This window comes from Molossus molossus, unplaced genomic scaffold (assembly GCF_014108415.1).
Source record: "Molossus molossus isolate mMolMol1 unplaced genomic scaffold, mMolMol1.p scaffold_m16_p_6, whole genome shotgun sequence".
NCBI lineage: Eukaryota > Metazoa > Chordata > Mammalia > Chiroptera > Molossidae > Molossus > Molossus molossus.
The window spans coordinates 43369265-43391818 of record NW_023425399.1 but is presented as its reverse complement, the minus strand read 5'-3'; the positions used below and the strand labels follow the sequence as shown (position 1 = coordinate 43391818).

At 42.3% G+C, this 22554-nt stretch overlaps 1 protein-coding gene and 1 long non-coding RNA gene across 8 annotated transcripts in view; both read right to left on the bottom strand.

Moving 5' to 3' along the window:
* SLC24A3 (solute carrier family 24 member 3) overlaps positions 1 to 22554 on the bottom strand; it is a 558214-nt gene that overhangs the window by 387353 nt on the left and 148307 nt on the right. The gene's annotated exons all lie outside the window — the stretch shown is intronic.
* The window catches only part of LOC118619165, a 43046-nt gene continuing 30283 nt past the window's right edge, over positions 9792 to 22554 (bottom strand). The window contains exons 5-6 of one of the 2 annotated variants that reach the window (XR_004957146.1): positions 10251 to 10395; positions 9792 to 9909 (exon numbers count right to left, since the gene is read on the bottom strand). This is a non-coding gene — a long non-coding RNA (uncharacterized LOC118619165). The remainder of the gene's footprint in view (positions 9910 to 10250; positions 10396 to 22554) is intronic. The other variant, XR_004957147.1, reaches the window with a different exon arrangement.

The following is a 22554-nucleotide window of genomic DNA, read 5'->3' as shown; positions in this document are numbered from 1 at the left end:
TCTAAATCCAAATGTACATTTATCCTGATTAAAGCACTGCAGCAGCTTCCCACTGTTTTTGGAATCAAGTTCACCTTCTTAACATGACCAACAAAGACCTGCATTGTGAGGTCACTGCCGATGCTCCAGCCACGCTCAAGACATCTTACCACACTGTTTCTCCCACTCTGCAGCCTTCCTTCATTTTCTCTTACATGCTTGTTCCTTGGGCCACCGGGTCTTTGTACCATCTTTCCCGACCCTCATCTGCTCCCTCCTGTAGAGTCCTGCCTCCACATCACTTTCTCCTATGTGAACTCTCCCCTGATCACCAGACCTTTTGTGTGATCTCATGGTACTGTGCCATTTATAACACTTTACCAAACTGGCAACTATATATTTGAATAGTATTTGACCATGACCTGTCTCCCCTATGAAGCTATGAGTTTCCTATGGGAAAGGACTGATTTGTTTTATTCACTGTCTACCCCCTAGCACCAAATATGGCACCTGGCATAGTCAGTATGCTCCGTAACATGAGTTAATAAATAGATGGATGAAAAAATGCATATTCAATAGTACTCAGCAGTGTCTGTATCACAGGGTTACTGTTAATAACTTTATAATAGTTACAAAATAAATACTTTATGAACATATAAAAAATCATTTTTCCCTCAATCCCAAATATATGTAAGTAGTAGCTGGCTTAATTTTGTTGAGCATCTGATAATCCTTCACTATCTGCCAGTTAACAAAGGTAAGTGAGGGGTGTGAGAGTGTGAGCACACACTCCTGTGGCCCCTCATTTCTAACAAAGAAAAATATAGCATGTCACAGTGCCTGACATACAGGAGGCTCTACATATATGTGATTGACTAAATGAATGATTCCATGCAAGAGGCACAGGTCATGTGATCAAATCAATACTACTCCATTCTGTGGAACACATTTTCATTAATCATGATTCAGCTTCTTGTTTCTAAAATCCTCTTGGTTAGACAGCAATTTTCTAGTGCTAATGATTACATCTCGCCTGCTCACAGCCACTGGAACCTGGGGACGTTAAGAAACAACCTAATGTAACACTGAAGCACTGCCTTGATTTTTTAAGTTCCCGATAAGGTGAACTCTCGGGGTTGATAATCATATATAGATATAGACACAGACATAGATAAGATATAGATATAGATATATAGATATGGATAAGATATAGATATAGATAGATCTGTAGATATATATATATATTTTTTGTTTGTTTTTTTGTTTTTTTTAATCCTCACCGGAGAACATTTTTCCTTTTTTTTTGTTCAGGTAGAGTGGGAGGGAGAGAGAGGAACAGAGAGATAGAGAGAAACATCGATGCGAAAAGAACACATCGAGTGGCTGCCACCCGCACAACTGACCAGGGCTGGGGACAAACTGCAACCGAGGTACGCGCCCTTAGCGGGAACCGAACCCAGGTCTCTCAGGACCGCAGGCCGACGCTCTAACCGCTGAGCCAAACTGGCCAGGGCTTTTTTTTTTTTTTTTGTATTGTTTTTAAGGAGAACAGATTTGCTTCTCAAGCTTAGGTGATAGTGATCACATTTAGTTCTTGTCATTTAAAAATACTATTAATTTCTCTTCTGAATCTTTCATTTTGGTGACCATTGAATAAGAAATCAGCAGATGAAAGAAATAATAATAGCAAATTGAAGAAAGACTGAACTTTGGGACCCAAGTGCCATACCAAAGGCTCCAGAGATTGCCCACCTGGTCATTGTCATGAACACTGATCTTAGGGGGAAGACAAAGGAGAGAAGGAAGTTTGAATTTTATTATTATTGTTATGATGATGATGATAATTATGATGAAAGCAGCCACAGAAGACACATACATGGATGGATGTGGCTCTGTTCCAATATAATTGTATGTACACAAATTAGGGTGCAGATGTGGCCCGAGGGCTGCTATCTGCCATTCCTGCAATAGACTTGGTTTCCTAATAAAAGGCTTTTCTGAGCAACTCTGAAAACAGAATAAAACACAAACATAAAATCTCACATAGATTGATCAGGGTTCAAAAGACACATAAGGGCAAAGCATTAGAAGGTGTTTCCACGTTTATTTAATTTTCATGTCATAATTTATGTGCAATGAAATACATAGAATTTAAGTGTACATCCAATGTATTTTGAAAAATGTTTATATCTATGTACCCCTCAACTCCAGAAAGAAATAAAACATCCCATTGCCCTTGTGCAACCACAGACCTGACGTCTATCACCACAGCTCAATTTAACCTGATCTAAAACTTCACCAAAATGAGATCAGGTAGAACGGACTTGGAGGTCTGGCTTCCTTCTGTCAGTGCACTGTCTGTGATCTAGCTGTGCTGGGGTTGCAGCGCTCAGCGTTCACTCCTCTTGACTGCTGTGTTGTAGTCCACTATAAGAATATGGCACAATGTATCCCTTAGTCTTCATGACAGGGACAAGTTGTCCTAAATCTCTACAATCAAGTTCATTTTGAATCAGAAAGAGAATAAATACTTCCAGAAGTGTGTAAACTGGAAACAATATACTCAACTATTATCCCCGCTACACCAAATTTTCATGTGAATCAAGGTTAACCCCTGACCCCACTCCACCCTCCCACCCCCTAAATGCCCACCTTGGCTCAGAGTGAAAAAGAAATAATGTCTACACTCCAACTAATAAATAATCCCTGCTTCCCAGAATCCCAAGTAGGCAGCCCTGGCACATTCTCTAGCAACCATGAATGTGTCTCTCTCAAGCCTTTCAGGCCACCATGTGATGGACAGGCCGGTAGCATTTCCTCTGCTAACACTGGACTGTGAAGCCGGACTGCGTAATTAACACCCATGGTTATTTTTCAATGCCTGCACCTGGCACTCTTAATTTAATTATCTCTCATTTCTACAATCCACTGCGCACTGGCGACTGCTCCACCTGGCCAGCCTTGACCTGAATCTCTACTCGCCTGCAGGACATTTCATCCAGAACTAATTAGGAACACAGGGCCTTCTGTCTTGTGGCCAATTCGGCCATGAATGCTACTGGACCAGGAGGAAAGTTTTATCTCAAATAAATGCAGTCAGCTCGCAGCAGTGGTTAAAGGAACAGGGTTGACTTACAAGCATGTCTGTCATTTGGGGAGCTACCAAAAAAAAAGTGGCAATGACCGTTCAGAAACCTGAAACCTTCTGGTTCTGGGAATAATCTTCTCCCTTGGCTTGCTCATGGCAGATAGTGAAATATGCATTGGAAATAGCCTCCCAGCAAGGCTAGTTGTCCACCTGCCCACAGTTAACCATGCTATGGACACCCAGATAGAAGTGGGTAACCAGCAACACAGACACGATTTGGGTTCCTCATTTCATCTGCTTGTTTCAATTGCTTCTTCTACCTAATGTTTATATTACTATTATTCACCAGAATGACCAGCATGTGGCAAGCTTGAACAGACAGTCCTCCATTTGTCCTTTCACTTTTTGGGTTCTTGTTGAAAATGGCACCTAGCACCTAAAACATTGTTCCCACACTGGCAGTTTTAATAATAAATAAAATGATAACATTATAGAAAATATAAATTAGGGCACAGAATATATTCCATGAGGTATCCTTCTACACTCTCATTCCCTCACCCTTTTATATTTTTGTGGAAGGGTTACTTTTGCCCGCATGTACAAGACACACCAGAGAAGCTTCTAGACGGGTATATGAATTTTAGAGACGTTGCTTCATTTAAAAAGTCACTCCTCACATGGGAAATTCTAGGTTCACCTTTGCTACATGCAGAAAAAAAAATTTTGGAAATTCTGATATGCTTTCCTCAACTTCTCTGATTCTCAAGGGTATTCAGAGGAGGTGCAGAATCCCGCCCTCACGGATACCTCAGTAGCGCCTCTTCTCTTCAGCAAGGCACAGCTCAGGGGAGTAAGAGCTGAAAGATGACTTTATTTCTAAGCCACAGTACAGAGGTGGCCACAGCACACTTCTCATCAGCACCTGCCTGGAGTTGGATGGCACTTTCCCCTCTCACATAATGTAAGGTGATGTGTAGAGTGGACGCAGGAACATGGTGAACTCTGCAACTTCTCTGGGCCCAGTCTGCCCTCCCAGGCCAGAAACCCTGACAAAGGGGTTTTCTCCTGGGTCTCCGCCTCTGTTTCCATTTCAGGCAATGTCTCTAATTAATAGCAAAAGGTGCTGATCTGGGAGATGGACATGGGTATGAGCCAGGGTATGCTTGTTAGTTTTCTTTGTCCTCAGAATAAAAGAAAGGAAGAAAAATGGGAAGGAAGGAAAGAAGGAAGGACATCTACCAATCTTAACTACTCGCCATGCACCACATAGTAAGACACACTGTTCTTAGCTTCAGAATATAGCTTGACTTCTGTCTAAGGAGCTTGGCGAGCCTTTACACCCAGAAGGAAACAGGGAAACATTTGGGAATGAGCCAGGATGTGGTGTCCAAGGATCTGGGTCTCAGTTTCTGTTCTCCCAGAGGCAGACTCTGAGACAAGAATCCCAGTGCCAGTGACTAACTTGGGAGGGAGGAATGCCAGCAGAAGAGTGTTGAAGTGGTACTGGAAAGGAAAAGGGGCCAGTAGAGCATGTGTCTGCAAACCAGTTATTACTATAGGTAACTGGGGCTTAATCCCAGACCCAGAGGGACTCTGGAAAAAATGGGTAGACCACATACTTCAATACTTCAGTGTTATCTCACCCAAGAGGTGAGGGAGCTGAGGTATTTATATACCAACTCCCATCTATTGAACAATGGGCTTTCCCAGAAAGCATTCCTTCCTCTGACTTCTGGTCTACCACAAAGCCAGGCAAAGCACATTTAGGTGGCCAGAAAAAGCCATCAGGCAAAGAACACAGATGCTCTCACAAGTACAGGTGAAGGCCATGGCAGGGCCATAACAGTCTCTGAATCCTATATCCTGCTGCTAATCAGAACTTGACTTGAGACATATCCCTTAACTTCTTGGACCCACATCTAAGCTCCTCATCTGGGAAACAGTGCCATGGTACCTACCCCCATGCTTGTGGTGAGAATAAACTCTGATCATGTCTCTGAAAGAACTGTGCAACTTATAATTATAAAGCCCTGTAAAATCATTAGCTCTTCCAAGTCCACAGAGACGGTTGGAAACCCACCATGTGCCCAAAGCTCCAGGAGAGATAGGAGAGCATGGCAGTCTTTGATTTTCCATGTCTTACACTGAGCACTGAAGAGGAAGTATGTTCCATAGTCAGGATTCTGCTTGTCTAAGTGTGTAGTGGGCAGGTACCTTGCCTAATATTCGAGGGAATGATTCTAACCTGTTTCACCAGTGTGCCAACTCAAGGGAAAAATCTCTGCATTTCAACAAGGTTAGGGTTGCTCATACAAGACCAGAAAGAAAAGGAAACTCCAGTGCTGAGAGGGGCAGCAGCCCACCTTGCTTTCTCTCAGCCCATCCCAGGTGACATTTGGGTGACATCTTGGGGTTGGTTAAGCAGAGAAACTAGGGGACTTTCCTAATTTTGAAGCATGATTGGAACTCCCTGCTTTGTCCTCTGGCCACACAATAAACTATCACTTCACACTTCCCCCATCTCAAACCTCTTCTTAAGCCAAACACATTTTGGCATCGAAGCACCCATGCTACCTTACAGAATAAGGGTGTGAAGTTGTTATCAGTCACTGGGTGACAGCTATATGAATAAGGAATCCTTAAAAGTTAATCCAAGTATTCAGCGTATTCAAGAAGAACCTGAAAGAAGCTGTGACTAACCACAACAGGGATTTAGGAGATGCACAGAGACACACACCACCTCTAAGCATGGTACTCCATGCTCTTATTCTTCCAATGAGGAAACAAGGTACAGATTCTTGGACTTACTTTCCAAAGTCATGTAGTGAGCTGGAAATGAAGATCGTGACCATGAGTCCCTACCAGGGCTTCTACTACCAGTGCCTTCCCCCTTCTTCTCTGAAAAGTGGGAGTTCTTTTTCCCCTCTCAAGTTCCATTCCTCTCTAGCTTTCTGAATTTTGATACCATAAACCAATATGGTACACTGCTCCTTCCAGACTACCAGTCCCCCATTCAACTGCTCAGCCAGGTTCAAGGAGAGTTCTGCCCAGCTCAGGAACCTTGCTTTGCAAAGGAGGTGATGGTGGGGCGAATGCTGGCCAGGACAGAGCAGTGGCCACACAAGAGGCCTCTGCTTCTGGCTTGATCCCCTTTGGGGTGGGCTGAGGGAGAAATTAGTTTGTATAAGTTAGATCCTCTCTCAGGAGCTAAATACCAGCAACAAAGAAAACCCAGAGCAAAAACATTTGTTTGAAAAGACAAAGTGGAACAAGGGCAGAGATCCAACCTGTAGTCCCTGATCCAGAACTAATTGTCAGGATCCCCCTTTAATGAAAAGGGACCAAAAACAAAAACAAAAACAAAAAAAACCACAAAGCTAAAGGATTTCTTTCTTTCTTTTCTTTTCCTTTTTTTCAGTAAGTAAGTTGGCCACGTGTCCTCTCTATATAATTTATTTCACTTATGGTCCCAACCAGCCTCAGGCCACCACAGGAAATGGTGAAACAGACAAACTTTCCATAGACAGGTCCAAATATTCCCCTCCTGATGCCACCTGATTAAATCTAATTCTGCTACCACAGAGCAAAGGAGAAATTTGCGGTTGTTCCCTGTGTCTTTTACTCAATGGTGTTAAGCATGTGGAGTAAAAGACTTGCATTCACGACTGTTCTCCTGTTTCTCTCCATTGACCCTTCCTTCCTAGCCCAGGTCTCTCTCTTAATAACAGGGATCAGTGGGGCTCAGACAAAGGAACCCCAATTTTGTTACTCCAGTGGGGTTCCACGGCTAGTAAAGAGACAGGAAGCCTCTCTAAGGTGGCTTAGTCTGTTTGTTGATTTGTTCCTTGGTTTTTGTTTCACCATTTTCATAATAAACATATGAATGACATAACTGAGTTTGCTCCCAGATAGCACTACTGAGGCCAAGGTCATGGCCTTCATTTCTAGGAGCCTTCTTATTGTTGTTTATTTGACTTTATTTTTATTTTTAAAATTTTTGTTTTTCAATTACAGTTTATAGTCTATACCAGCTTCAAAAGCACAGCACAGTGGTCAGAAAGTCAGAGTGGTCTCCTGATGTTTTAAGTACCCACCTGGCTCAATACATAGTTATCATAATATTATTGATATCCCCTATGCTGTAATCTATATCTCTTTGACTACTCTGTAACTACCAATTTTTAGTTCTTAATCTCTCCACCATTTTTACCCAGCTCCCCAATCCCTCTCCCCTCTGACAACTGTCAGTCTGTTTTCTGTCTCTATAAGTCTATTTATATTTTATTTATTTTGTTATTTAGATTCCACATATAAGTGAAATCATATGGTATCTGTCTTTGTCTGACTTATTTCACTTAACATAATAATACCCTCTAGGTCCATTCACGCTATTGCAAGGGGTAAGATTTCATTCTTTTTTATGGCCAAGTAATATTCCATCGTGTATATGTACCACAGTTTTTAATCCATTTATGTCCTTATGGATACTTGGTTGACTCCCATATCTTGACTATTATAAATAATGCAGCAATGAACACAGGGGTGCATATATTTTTTAATTAAGATTTTTAAATTTATTTTTAGATAGAGAGGAAAGAAGAGGGAGAGAGAGAGAGAAACATTCATATGAGAGCAAAACACTGACTGGCTGCCTCTTGTATGCCTCCTACTGGGTATTGAGCCTGTAACCTGGACATGTGCTCTAACTGCGAATTGAACACACAAACTTTTGGTGCACAGGATGATGCCCAACAAACTTACACCAGTCAGGGCCCATATGTTCTTTTGAATTAGCATTTCAGGTTTCTTCGGATATGTTCCCAGAAGTGGAATCGCTAGGTCCTAAAGCAATTCCATTTTTAATTTTTTGAGGAATCTCCACACTGTTTTCCATAGTGGTTGCACCAAACTGCATTCAAACCAACAATGTACTAGGGTTCCCTTTTCTCTACATCCTCACCAATATTTGTTGTTTATTGATTTATTGATGATAGTCATTCTCACAGGTGTGAGGTAATATTTCATTGCATTTTTAATTTGTATCTCTCTGATGATTAATGACATTGAGCATCTTTTCATACATCTATTGGCCATGTGTTTGTCTTCTTTGGAGAAGTTTCTATCAGGTCTTCTGCCTACTTGTTCATTGGGTTGTTAGTTTCTCTGGTTCAAGTTGTTTTTTGTTGTTTTGTTTTCAATTTGCTCTTTTTCTTCAGAGCACGCCCAACCTCAGAGGGCTGACATGTCTGGGTGAGTTGTGGCAATGAAAAAGAACAGCAGTAGGTTGTGCTATCCTTGCGCTCTTCCTGGGCCTCACATAGTTTCATCCCCTTGCAATGCTTCCTTTTATGGTCTGCCTGCCCTCAACTTCTGCCACTTCCACTGAGGTAGAAGATGTTAAGAAATACAACTACAGCACATGAGAAATTCTAGACACAAGAAGTTAGGAACTTTGGTCGATGTTACATGCTATGTAGTTCCAGATATGGGACTAGAACTGAGTCTAGGGTCCCATCCCATAAGGTTACATTACTAAAAAGCATGGGAGGCTTTCACTAAGTGGAGGTGTGGAGGAATGATGCCAGGGTGCTTGCCCCATATTTTGGGGGTAGTGGTGGTTATTACTAGTGGTTGGCACCTTGGAGGCCTGGGCCTGTTTTGAGGAGCTGGAGAATCCTGTACTTCCACACTTCCACTGCCTTTTTCAGTGACTGCCCAGCCACTGGTTCCCAGAGCAATATGATCCTGTTCCAAGATCAGATCAGAGTCCAGTCCAAAATGCTCTTTTCCTGCTCAAACTTTAACAGTCTGTTCCCCATGGGCTAGCACTTGAAAGGCAGCCTGGAAGACACTGTGGTCACCCTCCCCACACCTCCTCAGTCTTTACCATTTCAGTCCTGGCCACCTCAACTTCCACTTACCAATATCAACATTTCTTTGCCCAAATGTATAATGGACAGAATGTCTCAGGAATTAACACCTCACCCCACCCCACCACAGCAGCCCTCAACCAACTACTAATGAGACTTGGTGTATGCCCACCTTGCTCCCTTCCCCACCGGGGGTGAGAACGTGCTGAGGTGCAGGTTTTACAGTGCTTCCCAGAGTTCTCCAGCAAGGCAAGTTACCACCAGGGCTCCCACCTTCACTGGATTACCTCCAAATAGATGCCCTACATTCAAGTGCTTGCTCAGGGTCCACTTCAGGGGAAACCCACACTAAGACAGGTTGTGTGATATCTTGGAAAGAACCTCAGAAAAGAGGTAAGAAAGTCCAGGTTCTAGTGATTTCATATCTCTGAGCCTCAGTTTCATCATTTGCAATAAGGGTCAAAATGCTGCCCAGGGAACTTAAGTGTGTGATAAACGGAACCTGCCAGACTCCTGAAGGCCAAGAGCCAGCCGGATGTGAGAGCTAGATTTCTGCTTTTGAGCATCCAGAGCCATAATGTAGTGAGATGTTGCCAGGGTGAGATCCTGACCCTGCTTCCTTGACAGGAACTCTGCTCCTGGTTCAGAGCCCTGACTTCATGTCTGCATTCCTCATCCTCTCACTGGGCAAGGTTGGCATGACATTTTTTACTCCATCTGACTTGGAGGTGGAAGGATTACAACATCCTAAAGCTTCCTGGCATAGGAGGGTGATTAAAATAGTAATAAATACATTCTCCAACCTTTGTGAACAATGTAGGGGAGCTGGCTGGGGTCCTTTAAAAGGAAACTCCAATAAGCAAACTGTCAGACTGCAAACCACAAGCTCACCATTCTGCAGCTGGCCTGTTAGATGGCAGGAGGTTGTGAGAGCCCGGAAAATTCTGACCTGGAGTTACTTTCTGCTCCTCCCTGGAAATAAAAATGTCTTTCCTGTCTGCAACATCTCAAATGGGATGAAGTGTGTTTGTTATAAAGTCTAAGATATCAATCATCAAACAATTGGCTAACATTTATTGTGTACAACACAATGCTAAATGCTATAAAGGGAAATAATATATGACAATGAAATAGTGAATTATGAAAAAATAATTAACGTGTTCAGATCAGGGACCACTCTGAAATTTCAAAGCAGCCATTTTGGAAACATTTGCACCCACTGCATTGGCTTTACACACTAAACAATTTTGGATTGTCTTTTCAATAAAATGTTTATTTTTTTCTGATTGCTTTCTCAACAAGGCATAACTTACATATGAAAAAATGCACAGCTGTTCAGCGTACAGCTCGGTATGTTCTGACAAATGTAGACAGTCCTGTAACCCACAACTCAATCAAGAGACAGGGAATGACACGGCCAGGCAGCTCCCGGTTAACCTTCAGAGGTTAGTGTATTTCCTAAGAACAAGAACATTCTCTTACACAAGCACCATAAAATTGCCAAAATGTTATTGAAATTAACAATAATAACAATACTATTATCTAATCTACAGACCTTATTCATTTTGCTGGTTATCTCACTAATGTCTTTTAAAGGAAAAGAAAACATTTCTGTTTCCAGATCTTAGCTATTGTAAATAGTGCTGCTACAAACATGGGGGTACATATATTCTTTCCGATTGGTGTTTCAGGCTTCTTAGGGTATATTCCTAGAAGTGGGATCACTGGGTCAAATGAAAGTTCAATTTTTAATTTTTTGAGGTAACACTATATTGTTTTCCATAGTGGCTGCATCAGCCTGCATTCCCACCAGCAGTGTACTAGAGTCCCCTTTTCTCCACAGCCTCGCCAACACTTGTTGTTTGATGATTTGTTGATGGCGGCCATTCTGACAGGTGTGAGGTGATACCTCATTGTTGTTTTAATTTGCATCTCTCTGATGATTAGTGATGTTGAGCATTTCTTCATATGTCTCTTGGCCATTTGTATGTCCTGTTTGGAGAGGTGTCTATTCAGCTCCTCTGCCCATTTTTTAATTGGGTTCTTTGTCTTCCTTTTGTTAAGTTGTATGAGCACTCTATATATATATTGGAAATTAACCCCTTATCTGATATATCATTGGCAATTATGCTCCCAAACAGCCTAAGTGTCCATCAGTAGATGAATGGATAAAAAAGCTGTGGTACATATTCACAATGGAGTACTACGCAGCTGTAAGAAAGAAAGATCTCTTATCCTTTGAGACTACATGGAGGGACCTGGAAAGTATCATCCTAAGTGAAACAAGCCAAACAGAGAAAGACAAGTATCATATGATCTCACTTATTTGTGGAATATAATGAACATAACAGTCTGAGGAATGGGGTAGTCCCAGAGACGTGGAAGTGGGGTACAGACTGACAATCCCCAGAAGAGGGGGTGGTGGGGGAGGGATAAACCACAGAATTTATATGCATGTATGCATGAGCAATAGACATGGACAACAAAGCTGGGGACAGGGCAGGAAGGGAGGGGGAGGGGGGAATCAGTGGGGAGAAAGGAGAAACATCTGTAACAAAAATTAATTAATAAAAAAAGTTTTTAAATGAAATAAAATAAAAAAGAAAACATTTCTTCATGGGATACAATCAAGGCTCATGCGTTGCTCTTATCTGTTCTGTCTCCTTAGTCTCCTCTGAACTGGGACAGCTCTTCAGCCTTGCTTATTTTTGTCTTGCAAACCCTTGCAGGCCAGTTATTTTGTAGAATACCCCTCAGCTGGAATCTGCTGATGGTATCTCCTGACAGGACTTCCCAGGAGTGATGAGAGCTTCCCAGGGCAGCACAGCAGGAGGCACAATGCCCAGTAGTGGGAAGTCAGCCAGGTTCCTCACTGCAGAATTCCTGCTTTTCTCCCCCTTTGTAATTAATAAGTATCCTGTAGCAATATACTTTGAAACTGTGTAAAGGGCCTGTTTATCAAGCATTTAGCCACTACTTTTAGTATTAATTTATGGTTCTTGCTTGAAACAATTATGATGGCTGCCATATAGTGACTTTTCTAATTCCACTATTTTGCCCACTCAAAGGAAGAGTTATTTCCATCTCATTCATTCATTCATTCATTCATTCATTCATTCATTCATTCAAATGTGGACTCACAGATTCTTATTTTATTTAATAACCTGTTACTGTCATTGTTTATTTTATGTTCAACCTGTCCCAGCTTGGCCAGCTCCTGAGAGCTCCTCCATGCTGGCTGCTGAGTCCTTTTGACATGTCAGGACTGAGAAATTCTCCTGGATGCTGAGAGACCCTGGGCCCCATTTCTGTTTTAGCTTTTGTTAAATGTTCTTCTTTCAATAAAGCATCCTTTGGCTACAATGATGGGTACTGGGGCCAACAGTTGTCATGGCTGCCTGCCCTAGGTGAGAGGTGAAACAGATGGGCCTGGGACTGCAGAGGGAATGGGGTGGTGCCCACTGAGCACCCCGGAAGGAAGGCACTGCCCAGACCTCAGTTGTAGGCAGTGGCCCACTGCTGGAGGTGTGAGTCGAGAATATGGACAGAGGGCACACACCAGCCCTGAAGCCAGAGCCAAGCTGGAGAGTACTGCTAGCAGAGAAACCCAGCCAAAGATATGTGCCAAGAAGGACCGGGGTGAGGAGCCAACACCAAGGGGAGGGACAGGCAAGTGGGATGCCAGGTTCCCAGGGCAGTCTTTAGACCATGGCTTACTGCTTTAACTCTGTCTGCCCCGTTTTCTCTCTGTCTGGACCTTGACTATCTTACCATCATTCATTGTTGCCACTTACCAGGTTATTCTCAGTAGAGATACCAACCAAGATGATTCTCAGTTTAAAAGGAACCCAACATCACTATAATAACAACGTTTTTACTCCACTAACTGCCACCAATGCATTAGCTAAATGTGTGCATACACACACACTCCTATTCTTTATTGAAATATTAACACTTTGATGACTACCTTTCTGACATTTATTCTAAGAGTGCATACTTTATCTTTCCCACCTTATGGTACCATGTGCTATAGTACTAAATGATGCGTCTTAAACCTGAATCTCACAACATAAAACACAGAGCCAGTTACTCAGCAGACATCCAGTGATGGATAATCAGTAATAAAGAAGAAACATCCCAAAATTGAAGTTTTTCCAGACAAACATGGCAAACACACCAATGACTAAGTACTGGACACAGGACTAGCTGGGATCTTCCAGAATCTGAGATGTTTCATGTCCTTTCCCACCAGACTCTCTCCGGAACACAGCCAAGAAGGCAAAATCAACTAGTTCTCATTCCTGACCTTTTCTACCTTCCCAGGTGAAGTGTGGCTCAACAGATGAAAAAACAAAACGGAGGCAGACCACAGCCGGCTGAGAACCTGGACATCTAATTAGACAACTATTTACTCTACTGTTTTCCTAGGCAAACATATCCCTTGGACAGGCACAGTGTTTTCAGCAATTTTTCCGAACAAAGTGGAGTTAAAAAAGAAAAAAAAATGTAGGACTTTCCTCTTAGCTCCCTGCTTTCATCCCAAGCCTATTTGTTAATAATAATAATAATAATAATAATAATAAAATCTGTTTCACCTCAGTGAAAACTTCAAACCTCAATTATTTCAATTTCTTTTTCAAAACAACGATCTTTTTCTTTCTCAAATTTAATACATTGGGGAGGACCTCCTCTTTGGGGACTCAGTCTGCTCTGTACTACTGTCCAGATACATTATTGGTGGTAAGAAAGAGCGCTCACTACTCCAGCAAATCCTCTCCCTCCCCTCCAGCTCTGTGCTACCCAGCACCAATGCCTTTAGCCACATGTGGTCATTTAAATGTAAATGAAATAGAAATAAATAGAATTCAAGATTTAGCTCCTCAGTTGCACCAGCCACAGGCATGGCAAGTGCTCAAATGGCTTAAGGAAGAGGGGGTTCTACTGGACAGCAGGGCTGGTCAATGGACCCACCTATTTCAAAGGAGAGAGAGTCAGGAGTCAGAGCCACTGCAGGACTTGACAGAGAAATCTCTCCATTCACACCCATGGATGGTGGGATGCAAGGCACCTGGGGGTGGGGAGGTGCGAATGGGAGGCATTTGACCTTTATCTTTCTTCTGTTGACCTTTTCTCCTCCAAATACCTTCCACTCTTTATTTCTAAGCAAGTGGAAACATTCCCCTCAGGATGGAGCCTGATTGTTGGTCCCTATGTTTTCTATAACTTTTAATAAAGTCAGTTTTTATCATACCAAGGTCCTTCTGTGACCAAAGATTCCCGCTCATTATTGCTCAGGGTCTCGTCTCATGAAGAGAGAGGTATAGTTTCAGGGGCTCCTCCAGGGATGGAGAGTTGGATAACTGCAGTAGCATTTGGAGGACAGAAAAAAAGACCCTGTTCTTAGGATGGGTGGGGAGGCAGTCAGGGCAGAGAGACTGGAACCCACAATCACACTAAAAATTCCATTAAAAGGAAGAAACTACAGAAAAAGGAAACTCACCCTGGCCGGTTTGGCTCAGCGGTTAGAGCGTTGGCCTGTTGTCTGGAGAGACCTGGGTTCAGTTCCTGCTAAGGGCATGTACCTTGGCTGCAGTTTGTCCCCGGCCCTGGTTGGACGTGTGGGTGGCAGCCACTCGATGTGTCTCTTTCATGTCGATGTTTCTCTCTCTCTCTCTCTCTCTCTCCCCCCTCCCTCCCTCCCTCCCACTCTATCTGAACAAAAAATGGAAAAATGTCCTTGGGTGAGGAAAAAAAAAGAAAAAGGAAACTCTCCAGAGGTCTCTTTTCAGTATAAAAGTAATTCAGTTTTGAGATAATTATCAGCTTAAATGTAGGCCATGGACATGAGGTATTTAAAAGTGGCTCTTTAAAACAGTCACAGTAATGTTCACTTTCAGAAGTCTGGCATAACTTTTAGGTACATGTAGATAAAGATGCATGACTATTCATAGGGAGCCATGATGACTTTTGTGTTAAAGAAGTTATCCTTCCACACTGAAAATCAGAAGAGATCCCCACTGCCCCCCCCCCCCCCCCCCCCCCCCAGACACACACACACACAATGATTTTGTCAATTTGTAGCTTAACGAAGTAAGAATAGATCACCGGGTGAGTTAATCCTGAGAGCTGAGCAGGTAGGAAGAGATGGATTTCCTGTTTGAAGGAAGCCCTTGCCAAACCTGGAAGGGGTCAGCAAAGAGAGAGTTATTTTTAAGACTTGCAAAGTTTGAATTGGCTTAAATATAGTCCTTGCTTGGGGGCAGGGAAAAGAGCCAGATAATAAATAATACCTGGACCCACATGTCAGGGCAAAGTCAGAAAGAAAAAAAGATCTTCATTTTCACAGGGCAGTGTCCTGAAACACAGAACAGGCAACCCTCGCCGCGGTGTCCATGAGGGAGCCTTGAGGAGGGGCTGGGGGATGGGGCCCAGCATGACCTTCTGGAGACAAGGGTTACTAATACTAGCCTTAAAATAAACGATTGCTATCTTTTCATTTTTATGCAAAGTGTAAGCAAAGCATCATTAGAAAAACGTTACTGATTTTATTGACCTACAACGTATACTTTAAGTAGTAACCTTGTGCTCTTCTGTATAACAGCTTCAAAAGAACTCTCCCAGTGCTCTATTCCAGCCAGAGAGCTGCCTCAAATCTGCCTAAAGACCCTTCCATATAGAAACCCATTAAAGCCAAAGGCAGGAATCTAGAATGTGGGAGAAACTAAAGAAAGTCCTCACCACAGAGTCCCTTCCTGCACTCATTTTCTGCAGGAGCTCACTAGCTTCTTCTCCATCCATGGATCTCCACCCAGGAGTGCTGATTAGCACTCACCTGGAGGGTTCATGAAAACTCAGACTGGGGCCTTCACCCCAGGAGCTCCTGATTCAGTAGGTCTGGGGCAAAGCAGGAGAGTGTGCATTTCTCACAGGCTCCCAGAGAGAACTGACTGACACCTCTGGTCCCGCAAGGGAAAAATGCTCCCTGCGTTAATGATTTCTGTCATTCCCAGAAGTCTGCTGGAAAGAAAGTCAAGTTGAAGGGGCCAGCAGGGGAACATCCTTCTCCTGTTTGTCACTGGTGCCAAGTACAAGGCCTCCCAGGAGGGCATGTGTCAGTCCCCGTGCAGCACCCGCGAGAATGCATGGAGGAGTGTGGAGAGAGTCATTCCCAGCAGACTCTGTATACTGCCCTGAGAGCCCCTCTCTGGTCTTCAGGAGGCTGCCTGACACACTTGGGCTTTTCCTGCTACGTCCTTTCCATTTCTCCTGCTCTTCCTCCGAGTATCTGACAGCACCACTCAGAGAAAACCTGAGGTCTGGGTACATTTCCCAATCTAGTACTGGGGTTGCTGAGGCACCTTGTGGTTTAAAAGTTACCAGCTCTGGAGGAAACCTAGAGTCGTGCTTGGACACCAGGCCAGGCTGTCAGACATCAGCTTAGACAGTCCAGCTGTTCTAGAGCCTGTGTCCCTCCTGGCCAGGGCCAAGGTCATTACTGTACCCACAGCTCTGACTAAAGACCCAATTGGGCCCCCACTAAAGACAGGAAACCTTCCAATGTCAGCCCATCCGCCTGACCGCATCTGTCTCCTCCCTGGACATTCATCACTCAGGAGAAAATAACATATTTGCAACTGGGCCCAACAGCCCCTCTCAAGTTGCAAACTGACCCTCGAGATGTTTTCATTCTCCATGAACTATTTTTCCTGGCATACATGTAACATACAAAGAAAAAAATTCTTTGCTTTCTTAAAACATCCAATACAAAATAAGCGATTGTTAAGGCTCCAAAGAGTCTGTTGTAATTCCCTAGCATGCTCTAAAAACAATGAGCCCCATGAGGCTGTGTGTTTTTTGGCCATTGCTTCTCTCCCAAGTTGGTTTAACTCTACTTTGTTCCTTCCAGTCTCTGTCATGCTACAGAGCACCCTGGATGGGCACCCCTGCCAGACACACATGCTAGGCCAGGCTCCAGGTCTCTCCCTTTCAGCATTGATAGAACACTCACAGCTAAAATTATTCTCAAATGGACAATGTTTACCTTCTCTACGATGCAAACAAGGCCAGTGGCCAGTTATGAACGATGAACTTAGGAAAACGAGTAAACCTTTGTTAAAACTTAGATATCTGGCATAAGGCTGCTCAAACAAACAGGTCTGAGGTAGATTTGAAGTTCCAGGGGAATGGTGCAGTGAATAAGACAACTCTTCTTGATTTGCAGAGTGTGGAAACTTCACAGCTTTGGCCAAAGGAAGGAAGAATAATGCACAGCTGAAAAGGACCCAGGGCCTTTTGGAAGGCCAATGTGGCCCTATTGACCCACTCACACTGCTGAAGTAGAAACAGCAGTGGACTCAGAGATGTGGGTTCAAGTTTTCCATTGGCTTTGGGATAAACCTATGGTTGGGGATCTGCAGGTGATTAATTAAACTTCTCCAAATACTAATGCCCTCAACCTGTGCCCCAAGCCTCTTCATCACTCACTGCTCAGACCCAGGTGGGAAGAGTGGCAGGGAGGGGGGAGCAGAGTGAAGGTACCCATGGGGAGGAGTGAAGAGCAGCAGGATGTACTAACATGGGGGCCGCCTCATACCTGGCGAGTCCTCAGGGATGGGAAGGTATCAGTTGGTGCCAACAACATGACTTCAAATTGTTTACAGATGTTAATCCTACCAAGCTACCCCAGGTGACACTTGTGAAGCTCAAATGTTTAAAGATTTTGAAAAAGTCAGTGCAAGTCTGCTTAGTAATTGTAGCTTGTCTTTTTAGCGTCCCACCATGGATTTTCAACAACCTTCTTTATAATATTCAACAGTATAAAGAAAAATCTTTTTTTTTCCTGAGACCAAAGGAGATTCCAGTTCAGTTCATCTTCACACCCCTCATTCTGCTTTCCTGAAGAGGAGTAGAGATAGCGATGGCCTTGGAAACATGGATCTGAGTGCTCCAGCTACTTTGGAATAACCATATGGTTGGGAGTCTGCAGGAAAGTGGACTTCTCCAAATACAAGTCATCTTCTCTGACACATGCATATGACAATATTCATTCTCCTTCAAAGAAATGCCATGGGAACTTCATGAAAAGAACAAAAGCTGAGAATTCCACCTGATAAAAAACCTATTATGTGTCAGGCTCTTTGATGTGTTTGCCTGCATTATTTTATGTGTTTCTTACAAGAAGCCTATATTTAGGTATTATATTTCTACTTGTCACATAAAAGCATCAAGTTCAAATAGATCAAGAAGTGTCTCCTTGGTCACATACCCAGCAACTAGATAGAATCCAAACTCAGGTGACTCTAGTCCAGAAAGCCTTTCCCTAAAACCCTGAGGCAATACATGTGAAAATGCTGAAGCCAAGTCAAAGGTAAGATGAAATGATCAGCCACTAACCAGAAATGCTAGTTAAAATGACATCTCATTCATCCTGCCATGTCAGGGAATGAGCAATTTCACTTAAGTGGGATTTTCCAGGTATCTAAAGTTTGCCCCTAATTAAGAATCAACCTTTCTTTCCTTTTTTTTTTTTTGTTAATGGAAAATTTCCAAAAGTAATTATTATTTTTGTTGTTGTGTTTTTTTTGTTTGTTTGTTTTGTTTTTTTTTTTGCTGTCTTAAATTCACAGGGAACAAAATTTTGAGATTTCTAAAAACAAGCCAGGACATTAATGAGTATCAGGCATCCAAATGAGATACAATTGGGCAATGTTCTCAGAGTCTGTGATGTGGTTAAAGTGGCCCCAAATGCCTGGACTTGTTAGTTTTCCCAGCCTATTTTTCCCAGAATATCTTAAGAAAAATTTCAAATGTGCAGATAAGTTAAAAAATGGTTGCTTACCACCTAGAGTCTAACATAACATTGTAAAAATACTTGTTCTATCACACATGCATCCCTCTATTCATTCCCCTATCAATGTATTTTTTAAATGTCTTTACAGGTATATTGCAAGTATCAGCACACTTCTCCCTGAATACATCAGCAAGCATTTCATACCAATATTTGTTAATGGTATTTTCCTACTGAGATATTATTTACATACAATGGAAAGTATGAACCTTAAGTGAATATTTACTGAATTTTGAAAAGTGAATGCGCATATGTAGACAAAAGCCCTATCAAGAGGCAGACCATCACTACTGCCCCAGAAAGTTGCCTAGTGCCACATCCTAGTCCATTCCACTCTCACTTCCTAGGAAGCCCACATTCTACAGGTTTACCTTCTTCCCTGCCATCAGTTGTCACTTTACAGTGTCAGTTTCTCTTTCTAATCTGTACCTCATTTTATTTGCAATTATCTTGGTGAAATAATGAAATTCTAAAGCCACTTTTAGAAAAATACCTGGGCCCTGGGGTCGTCTTTCCTGTCAAACTGACAGCCATCCCCCCACCCCCCAAAGGACTGGGAATATTTGATATTGCCAGCAGCCTGATTTCCATGTAAATGGAATGCTACTGGATTGTTACAAAGCTTGACTAGGTATCTCTGTGCCTGTAAGATCCAGTGTTGACATGTAAAAGAACAGAATTTCTACAAGAGTTAACATTTCTGTGTGCTAGTATTTTACTAGAATTCAGAGGAACTTGGTTTGGAAGGAAGATAACAACTCCTCAACTTTTTGGACTTGTGGTGGTGTTGATGCATTCATGTGCTGTGATACTGAGATATTCACATGATGTGATGTTGACAATCACATGTTGAGATGTTAAGATGTGCATGTTGAGATATTGTGACAATCAGATGTAAATGCTGAGACAATCACATGTTAAAATGTTGAAACATGCACAAGTTCATATATCATCTCATGTTGATATGTTGTGACATTTGAGATGTCAAAATACAATTTACAGGTTCAGCTGTGGCATTTGCATATGGAAATGCTGAGACAGTCATATGCTGAGATGTTGAGACACGTGCATATTGAAATACTGAGACAGGTACATGTTGATGTGTTAAGATATTCACAAGTTCCAATGCTGAGACATTCACAGGTGGACATATTGAAACATGCAGATTCAGATGTTGAGGACCAGTTGAGCTATTCACATGTTGAGACACTGAGACATCCACAGCTTAAGATGTTAAGACCTTCTTATTCATATGTCTGACTTCAAATATCAGATGTCTTCAGCCAGACCCAAGATATAGCTACTGACTCCTTCTAAGTAATATCTCACATTCTCTTCTATCTCTCTCTCCCTACAGCAAACAGTGTTGGCATCAATTGGAGGTCTCCATGGACAGTTTACATCCATGTCTATGCCTTTCTGCATCTCTCTGTGTGAGGAGAGTGGGTGCTCAACCTCTATATAGGCAGGCAAGAAACGCTGGGGGGTTTACAATCCAGAAGTGACCCCTAATCAATGCAAGATGATATTTGAGAGATAAATACCCCAGTTGCTTCACCTGTGGCTAAACACTGTCTCCTAGAGGGTCCTCAATGATTGAGCTTCAGTTGTCCTCAGTGGCCACCTACCCCACTGGTGTTTCTTGAGATCACCTCCCAAACAATCCTTGTTTCTGATTTTGATGGCAACCCAAACTAAGCCATGTGCAAAGCACTAGTCTTGTATCCAAACAGTCAGAAAGCAGAGTCAGGACATCCATCCCACCCATGTAAGTCAGTGCAACAGGGGCTGACAGCTCTCATTGTGTGTGTGTGTGTGTGTGGGGGGGGGCTCCCAGTATGGTTCCCTCGGTAGGAAGAGAAGATGCTGGAACTCCAGGTAGGTTTTTCATTGTAAATGTCTCCTGGAGTCTCTGGGTGGGCATAAATGAAGGATGCTTACAGAGAGAGAAGAATCTTAGAACAATAGACAATTTGAAAAAATGAGAAAACATGTTTTAATTGAGAAAACAATGAATTAAGAAAGATACAAAGGGTGTAACTGTTATGGAAAAAAAAAAATGGCAGTTCCTCAATAAGTTGACCATAGAGTTATTCAAATAAAAACATGTATACTAATGAAGCACTATTTACAACAGGCATAAGATGGGAACACACAAAATGTGATATATCCACACAATGAAATATTACTCATTTCAACCATAAAATGGAATGATGTATCGATACATGATAACATATACTAGGTGAGACAAAAGTAGGTTTACAGTTGTTCATATGCAACATAATATAATAATAAATAATAATACAAGAAGAAACTATTTCTATACTCACAATTGTAAACCTACTTTTGCCAAACCCTGTATATACCTTGTACATATGTGCTAACATTACATTAAGTGAAATAAGCCAGACATAAAAGGCCACATATTGTATCATATTTCATTTATATGAAATATCCAGAATAGACAAATCCATACAGACAGAAAACAAAGTGTTGTTTGCCAGTAGCTATGGGCGTAGGAGAATAGGGGGTGATTGCTAGTGAGCATGGGGTATATTTTGAGGTGACGAAAATGTCCAGGCACTAGAAGGAGGTCATGGTTGCACAACATCATGAATTGACTAAATGCCACTAAATTGTATAATTTAAAATAGTCAATTTTATGCAATGAATATTTTAACACAAATTTTAAAACCAAAGAACTTAATATATTTATATGCATAGCCCATGGACACAGACAATAGTGTAGTGAAGGCCAGGGGGTGGGCAGGGGTTGCTAAAAAGAGGCGTAAGAGGGAAAATGGGGGACATCTGTAATACTGTCAAAATAAAAATATATATTTAAATTAAAAAATAAAAAGAGAAAGAAGTTGTGTCATCAGATACTTTTATAAGCTGGAAGTGGAAGTCTATAAACCCATTTTAAAGTTCAAGAAAGATGCAGAGTAGCCAATGCAAACTTGGGCAAGGTTGCAAAGGGAATTAGGGGAGTCATTTTATTTGCTGGAGGTTCTACTTACCTTTTTTTCAAAATGAGACTAAAGTTTTCGTGGTGGCGTTCATAACAGGCCACAAAGCACAGGGGCCAGAACTCAGGTGTGGTGCTCAGGTGCGATATGCCCAGGTGTGGAGAGGTTAGATGTGTGTGGCCAACACCAGATTTCAGGTGGGACCTTACCCCATACAACCACCACTGAGGCTACAACCCATTTCTCCTTCTTACATCATCTACGTAACCCTAAAGGCACTCAAGGTCATGGCCCCTGGTTTGGATTATTGATAGAAAAAAAAAAACTAAAACAGTTACTATTGGAATTTTAGGCACTGCAAATAATAAACAAAAATGATGATAGAGTTGGAGCAGGAGGGAGAAAGAGCTGGCAATTCAGAGCTGAACTGAAGGGGCTACAGTGGTAACTGAAGAGTGACAAATGTTAAGTGATGATTAAAAAGTACAGGACATACTCTTAAAGCTAAACATCAAAATAATTAGCCTGGACATTTGCCAAAATCAAGGTTTGAAAAGGTCACCAACACCAATTTCCAGGCCAAAGCTCCATGGCAGGCTCACTGAAATGCCTGTGAGGCTTTGCCCATTGTCTGAAGAGTGATGTGACCCATTCCTAGCTGGAATCTCTCACCCAAAAGACAGGGGCTACCATGTTCCTAATAGCAGGAGATATTTAGACGATAACAGCAGAATATATGTCTATCTCTGATCTCAGGGAGGAAAGGTCTTTTTAAACAAGACACAGTACAAACCATAAAGA